This window comes from Aptenodytes patagonicus, chromosome 1 (genome assembly GCF_965638725.1).
Source record: "Aptenodytes patagonicus chromosome 1, bAptPat1.pri.cur, whole genome shotgun sequence".
NCBI lineage: Eukaryota > Metazoa > Chordata > Aves > Sphenisciformes > Spheniscidae > Aptenodytes > Aptenodytes patagonicus.
Window position 1 is genome coordinate 68087564 of NC_134949.1, and position 7710 is coordinate 68095273.

The window sequence follows — 7710 nt, forward strand, 5'->3', positions numbered from 1 at the left end:
CATGGGTGAGACTTCTTAGAAAGAGATGTGGGAATCGGGCACTTTGGGGACTGCGAAGAGGTGTGGTGCAGGTGGCTTTTATTGCTGACCTGATGATACCGGGGAGAACGTGGACGTTTATGTAAAAGCCTCAGTACCCAAGGGCCCTGCAGGAGACGTAGGTGCACGCACATGCTGCCAAACAGCTGACCCCTCGGGAGAAAGGAGCTCCCAACTTGCTGGTGCGGTTATGTCCTTTTCGTGCCACAAACAATCTTCCCCCGGCAAAGCCCGCAGTGCCGCCAGCTTTCACGCCGTCGTAGGTTTTGTTGAGACTGTACACCTGCGTGCCCGGCAGCCGCCTCACCCGGGCCTTGCTACTACGCCAAGTACATGACCGCTGGGAGGTTGAGCTGGCCTGGCCGCTGGGGTGGTAAAGCGGCCCCTCCGGTACCCGCCGCTGGGGAGGGGGCTGCGGGGTTTCGCAGCCGCTGGGGAGGGGGCTGCGGGGTTTTGCAGCCGCTGGATGTTTTGCTTGTTCGGGACAGCCGGCGGGGGCCCGCCGCTGTGAGGGGGCGCGGGGCAGCGGCTCGCCCCGCCAGGGGCCGCCGCGGCGGCGGGGCGAAGCCGCGCCCGGCCCGGCCCGGCCCGGCCCCTCCCGGCGGCCGCGAGGTGGCGCCGGCCCCGGGGCTCGGGCCCGGGCCCGGGCCGGCCGGGGGGCGTTGGGGCGTTGAGTGAGAGGCGGGAACCGGCGGTTTCAGGCCTCGGCAGGCGGGCCTCTGCCATGAGGCTCAACCAGGCTGTGCGAGCTGCTGCCGCCGGCAGCGCCGATACGGGTTTTACAGGCAGCGTCCCTTTCCCGGATGGCAGTCACGGCGTCTTGCGGGAGTACCCGGCTCAACCCAGGGGATCGAGCTTTTCTTCGCCCTCGCTCAGTCATGGTCCCTTTGCTCATCGGGCGCCGGCAAAAGCTGAGTCACCCAGTAGTACTGGGCTCTCCATACTGCACCGAGACGGCCTGCCAGCTCTGCTCTCAAGCCACAAAAAATGAGCCACAAAAAACCTCCTCTTGCTCCTTTTCCTTGCTCCTGCGCACAGGCAGGAGCCAGTGCTCCTCTCTACTGCGGCAGGAGCGCATGAGGCTGGTTCTTTAATTGCTTTTCATCTCAGCGAGGAGTTAGTGGACAAATAAGAAAAAAATGTTTTTACCTGGGAAAACCTAATGGCTGGGCTTGTAACCGGCTAACAAATCGTACCCCTGGGGGGCTCTGACCACCTGGTGGTGGTTTGAAGCCAACCAGGCAAATCAGCTGGCAGATGGGGCTGGAAGTTGCAGAAAGCTGAGCTTGGCTGTTCGTAGCTCTTCCTTGCTGACCAGGTTAAGAAAAGCTATGCGAGAGTGCATCCTGGAAAGGCTGTGCGCCAACCCTGAAGAAGAGAAATGGGGAAACGGAGGCCGAACATCATGTAGGTACAGGCAGCTCTTATTTTGCTGGGATCAGCGTGCCTCAGCAAGGCATTTAATTTGTCTCAGTCATCTCTTGCCTGTGAAGAATAGCTGCTTGGTGTGCTTAAACAGGGGAGTTTGGGGAGAGTACCACACGTGAGGAGGGGTGGCCAGACAGAGCTCTGGGGACACAAGGAGCGAGGGCAAGAGGCCAAGGAAGAGGCAGCGTTGGAGCCTCTTTGGCCACAGGGAGTTTCAGAGTACTTGTATAACCAAGAGGACCAGCCTGGCTCGGAAAGGCTCTGCTGTGGCCGTAGGTAATACTGTCACAGTTACACGTACACCTGTGACAGCTATTAAGAAGCTCTGACAGCAGCTTCAGGGCTATGGGAGATGCTTCTTTGTTGCCTCAGAGATTTTACCTGGCATCTGCAGAATAAAGCGACTGTTCAGGTTCTAGTTTCATTATTTGTTTGTATTCTGTTTTAATGACGGTCAGTTATTCCTTATGTGGGTTTTATTGTGAGCATCACCATGGCTCCAAGGCTCTTGAGAAGAGGTGAAGAGGGAGCAGAAAGCATTACGAGCCCAGATAGTGCTCAGCACAGATCAAGGGCTGATCCCAGTTAGCCAACATGATTTTGGACACCACAAGATGCTGACTGTTCAGTTGGGCTCAGTGTTGTATCCTCTGACTAATTGACATGCAGGTTTTTGGAGTAGCGGTAAGCAGGTCAGAGAGCCACCATGCCTTCTCGAGCATGCTCCTGCTGGCCTGGTCTTGTCTCTGTCCTTCAGCCCGCTCCTACATCTTAAGAACTAGAACACGGGGGGGGGGGGGGCAGGAAAGGAGCAGTGCTCCCACTCTGTTGAAAAGATTGTGAAAAGCTTGTGTGGCAGGGAAGGAAGTGGCTGGAATTTTCTCTGGATGACTTCAGCTGGCCTATGTGGTGGATATGGAGCAGCTTCTCCTCACCCCCTCTCCATCTCTCCCTGCCACCTTCCCAGAGTTGCCTGCCACTTCTAGAGGGCAGCTTAAGGCAAAATGAAATAAGCTTAAAAACACTTTAAGGTGAGGGGGTTAGTGTTTTGTATGGAAATGGGGATGCCTGTCATTAAATGCCTTCCTGAAGGAAGGGGTGTTAAATGATAGGTTGTTTCTCCACTGTGGAGAGGGAAAGTAAAATTCCAGACTTCACACCTTTGCAGACCCTTTGCTTGGGTACCACTTGTTGTCCTTTAAATGACCACTTAGGAACCAAGAAAAGCAAACCAGCTGAAACTCTCCAAGCACCATTCCCCGTGCCCTCCCCGCCCTGCTAGGCACAAGGACTCCCTCTCCTTTGGATCTAAATTCTCCTTCCATTTTTGTTCCCCCAGTCATCTGTGTGATTGCTCTTGCGTTGGCGCCCTTGCCAGGCTGTTACCCTTTCCAGGGCACAAGTTGGGCAGCCTCTTCCTTCCCCTGGACGCGGTTCCCTGATTGTCACCTGCCCAGAGGTAAGCTGTTGAAAAGGCTGGTGCCACTGTAGCACTCTTGGTCCCCTAACTACAATCTAGCTTTTAATGTGTATGAGATCATAGATAAAAGACAGAAATACGCAGATTTTTATTCATTTTCTTGAAATTGGAGGGACCAGAGGCACCATTATAAGATGATTAAAAATCCATTATTTTTGAGAGTCACCATCCAAAATTCCTGTACTGTAGCAAACCTTCTCCCCTGGCATCTTTACATCTAACTAGGAGGGAGGTCAAAAGTAAGAACACAGAAGCATTAGTAGTATTATAGCAGTGCCTGGTAACAACACTTTCATTAAGGACCTCTCGCAAGTTTTCACATGAACTCTTATTTTCAGATTGTAAAACTCAGCCATAAAGTTCACCTCCTTGCTGACACCAGGCACTTAAGGTTTAAGACTATCAGCACTTCAGTCAATCAAATTTCCGGTTAAAGCAAAGTCCTAAAAATCCTCCTACATATTCTAATTTGAATTTGCTTTTTTTACAGTCTCTGCACTTTAAAGTATGGAGTGGCTGAGTGAAATTATTTATAATGTGCACACTATAGGTTTCCAAATTAAATGCAAATGAACAACTAGTATATTTGATTTGGTACCTTAACTTTTTTTTGCCTTAAAGCAGGTCTAATCCTGATGGGTGCTGAGGACCCATCAGAAGCCCAGCTTCTTGTTTTGAAGATGATAGGAAAGCCTTTTTAGTAGGGGAAAAGGGTGGAGATGGGACAGAGAGCTGTACAGGGCTAGCACAAAAACATCATTGAGCAGCCGTGAAACAAAAAGTTCACTAACAAAAAATGGGATGATGTTTGCAGCTAGGTGAAAATGCATTGCCAAGCCGGGGTTTGCACAGATGTTCATAGCTAGAGATAAACCCTTCCTGGCAAATTTTTCTATTTGCCTCCCTCAAAAGCTCATATAGTGAAGTATTTGCAGTATCCCAAGAGAACAAGGATTATGATGAGCATATTTAGTCGCGCTGCAAAGAAACTGAGGATGAAATTAATTTGTCTAAAGGCAGAGCTCTGCAACACGCATGTTTCCTTGTAACACTAGACTTTGTTTATAGCTATCTCAGTTTAGACACTGTTATCTGAAGGAGGCAATTCTAGGAAATACTCCAAAAATCCCATCTCGGCAACGTTTTGAGGATGTTCAGAAATCCACCCCTTGGGTACATTTTCAAAAGCATCTGTATGGCATCAATCAGGGCCATCCTGAAAACACCCCATGCCCGCTCCCTCAGCAAAAAAATACCTTGAAAGCGCCTAAATTGGTGGAGTTGGCTAGAGGACCCCCTTTATGCTCATTTCAACATGCTCTCAGGGTCCCACCTCGTGGAGGCATAGGAAATGCCCAATATGAGGACCAGGAAGGGAATGCCCAGGCCATGGGGAGTCCAGTTTGAAAACTGCGAAGGGGTCATTGCCTTGGGAAGCTCTAGCAAGTCCTTGCGAAAATCCTGGATATCATTTTTAAATGACTGAGCAGCACCCGACTGGGATTCTTTTGGATGTGCACAAGGTTCCCAAACAGAGGCCACCCTGATGTCCCTCTCCAGCGTGAGATCTCTTTCAAAATCATTTCAGTGGTCTGATGGACAGACATTTATATACATCACTTATAATTCTTTCTGTGGTAGTTTGAAAATGTTTCAGTGTCCAAAAGTGAGGCTTTATTGAAAACAGTCAAGAAATAACTCTTCACTTTATAACTTCCTCTTGGATCCAACCACAAAACTGGCTTGAATGACAAAATACAAACCCCGCAACCTTCCTTCCTGGCTCTCAGTCACTTGTGAGAAACCAAAAACCTCCCAACGACGTTCATTTCTGAAACAGAAAGGAATCTTTTTTTAATGGAAATGCCACTCTTATTAAGCTGGATAGCATTTACCATTTTTTTAATGACAAATGAAGTAAAACTGTAGGATGTAGAGTAATTTGAAAACCTATAAATTGGAAGAGGACATAAAAAGCCATAATTGCAGTTTTCACTGCTCTGGGGTGTATTCCTCAGGCACCACAAGGGTTTGAGAAATAGCACAGGGGACAGGTTTAAAAGAGATGGTGCTATGCTGGGGGGAGGTTGGAAAGATGGTTATGGAATGTTGTCTGAATAAAAAAGGATCCCTTTAAAAAATTGCCATCAACACTGATCACGTGTCCCAGTCCCTTCTTTGCCACCTCTTCTTTTGTGGTCTGGTCCTCTGACCCTGAGGACCAGAGCTCTGAGTTGGTTTCCTTTGGGCTGGGCTGGTGCCCGCCTGTGCACACCCCGAGACTGGCAGCTTCAGGTGGGGTGGGAAGGGCAGCTATCACCCTGGGCCCGGGCAGTGCTGCCCAGAGGCAGCACACAGGACCTCTGCCTATGGTCACAAGGGTCTCTGTACGGGTACTTGAACACCGTGTGCAGTTTTGAACCCTCCAATATGAGAAAAACATGAATAAACCGGAGCGAATCCAGCAGAGGGATAACAAGATGGTCAAGGGGCTTGAGCACTTTCCTTGTGAGGAAAGACTGGGGAAACTAGACTTGTTTAGCCTGGAGAAGACAAGGGTTAGGGGAGACCTAACAGCAGCCTTCCCAAGGTTAGCAAGAAGATGGAGCCAGGCTCTTCCCTGTGGTGCGTGATGGGAGGATAAAAAACAAGAGGCATAAACTGAAACAAGCTGGGAATAAGACGAAACTGTTTCACCATAAGGACAGGTAGGCAGTCTCCACCTCTGGAGATTTTCAAGACAAGACTGGACGAAGCTTTGAATAACCTGGTTTGACCTCATAACTGACCCTGGACTGGAGATCACCTGAGATGTCTTCCAACCTGAATTATCCTGTGATCTAAACCCAGTCAGAGGAATCACAACCCAAATGTGCTTCTGCTGAATTGAAAGGTAGCGTGGGTAATTGTTAAGGTGTAGAGGTTTATATTGCCAGTATTTAAAGTTATGGGATTATTTCAGCCTGGTGGACAAAATCAGCCAGGTTTTAGTCCTAAGAGTTCACTAGCATATGATGAAAAGGAAGAGAGAGAAAAAAGAAAGACCGGTTAAGTAACTCTATGGAGGTACCTGACTTTTCAGCTGTTCTGGCTAGTTTACAGAATTTAGGGTGTATGTTACCTGTGCATTGATCTTGAGGAACCTTACACTGCCAAAGTGATACAAAGCACCCTTACTATTCCCAGGGGTAGATTCTTTATTGCTAGAAAATAATAATTACAGAAAAACTCAAAACAGTAATTCACCCTGAAGCAGAGCACGGTTTAACACACTCTCCTCCAATGCTTCCAGAGTGCAGAGATAGAAGCACCACAGGGGCTGCAACGCTCCCAAACGGTACACATGCTAGTAAATGTGCTCCCCCAGCAGGCAGCTAGCAAACCGTCAAGCCCCAGAATATGATACAGATTCAAAATACAGAAGTGATGGGCTTGGTTGTCAGCCAGTGTAAATTAGTGTCATTGTCTCATCCAAGCCAGGTGGCACCAGTTGAAGATTTGGCCCACTAAAAGTAGTTGGAGACCATAAGAGGTGCAGAGGAATTATTGCTAGTAGGGTCATTTAGCAGGGAAAGAAGCTCAGTGGGTGATGCTCATGTCTGTCTGCCCTCATTGCGGCTGGAGCGCTCTGTCGTGATGTGAGAGCCGTAGCTATGCCCATGGTAATACTGGCCCCCGGTGCTTTTGTTCTCACTATGGCAGCCCTGCAAGGTTGTGAGAGCAGCGTTCCACTTGGCTGTCCTCCACAGCAAAATAGGCCACAGTCCCAGTGCCGCTGCAAGCTGGTACACGCGGCGGGCAATTTTCTTAGAAGCTGGGCTAGAGATGCTAGAGGTGCTAGACATGCTTCCCTGCTGCCAGGTCAGTTCCCAAGTATTTAAACTGTGAAACAGCATGATGCCCTAGTTATCGGCAATGCTGCAAATCATGAGCGTTTCACCTTCTGACATCTAGGAAGTAGTTGCTCCCTGGTGACTCTGCCTGATCTGGCATAGTTTGACCCTTGATATTTGTCTCCAGGAGATGGTCTTTGGGCTCCCCTTCTGCCTGAAAGGGAGCTGACCAGGGACCACGACCTCTTCCCCACCTTCTGCAACAGTGAGAGAAACAGATCTTATACCCACCTACAGTCTTTTTTCAACTCTGCTTTAGGGAGAGCACACATCGGGTCATAAATCAGTAGGTGGGCTTTGCTGCTAGATCAAGAGGCTCTGGCATTCTTCATTGCCCCTAAGCCGCTGGTATACCTTCCATGATTTTTATCTTCAAGAAGTGAAAGTGTAGGACATGCAGGAGGCATGCATGGCATCTATCGCTTCCAGAGTCCACTAAGTATCAAGGGCCAAATCCTGCTCAAGGACGCAGGCCATTTCAACTGAGTCAAAAGACCCCTTTCTTTCATCTGAGAACAGATGCAAGTTAAATGGCTGTGAATTTTACAGCTGATTCTCAGACACAACATAACTAGGAGCAACAAATATTGTTCCATTCCAATGAGATTTCACAGCTGTGTGCTGCTACTTGTTAACATTGCCTTAATTAGGCCATGGCATTCCACAGCAGTAAGTTGGTAGTGAAGCCAAGTTTTGACCTAGTATGAGGAGGTCTTCCACATGCTTGAGAAACCGTACCAAGTAATTGGACAAATGCAGTGGATCGAATCCAGGTGAAGCGTCACAGATCAGCCATTAATGTCTCCTCGCAAGGATTGCTTTCATGGCAAGGCCACCTTCTAAGGAATCGGAGAGCGAACCACAGCCAGA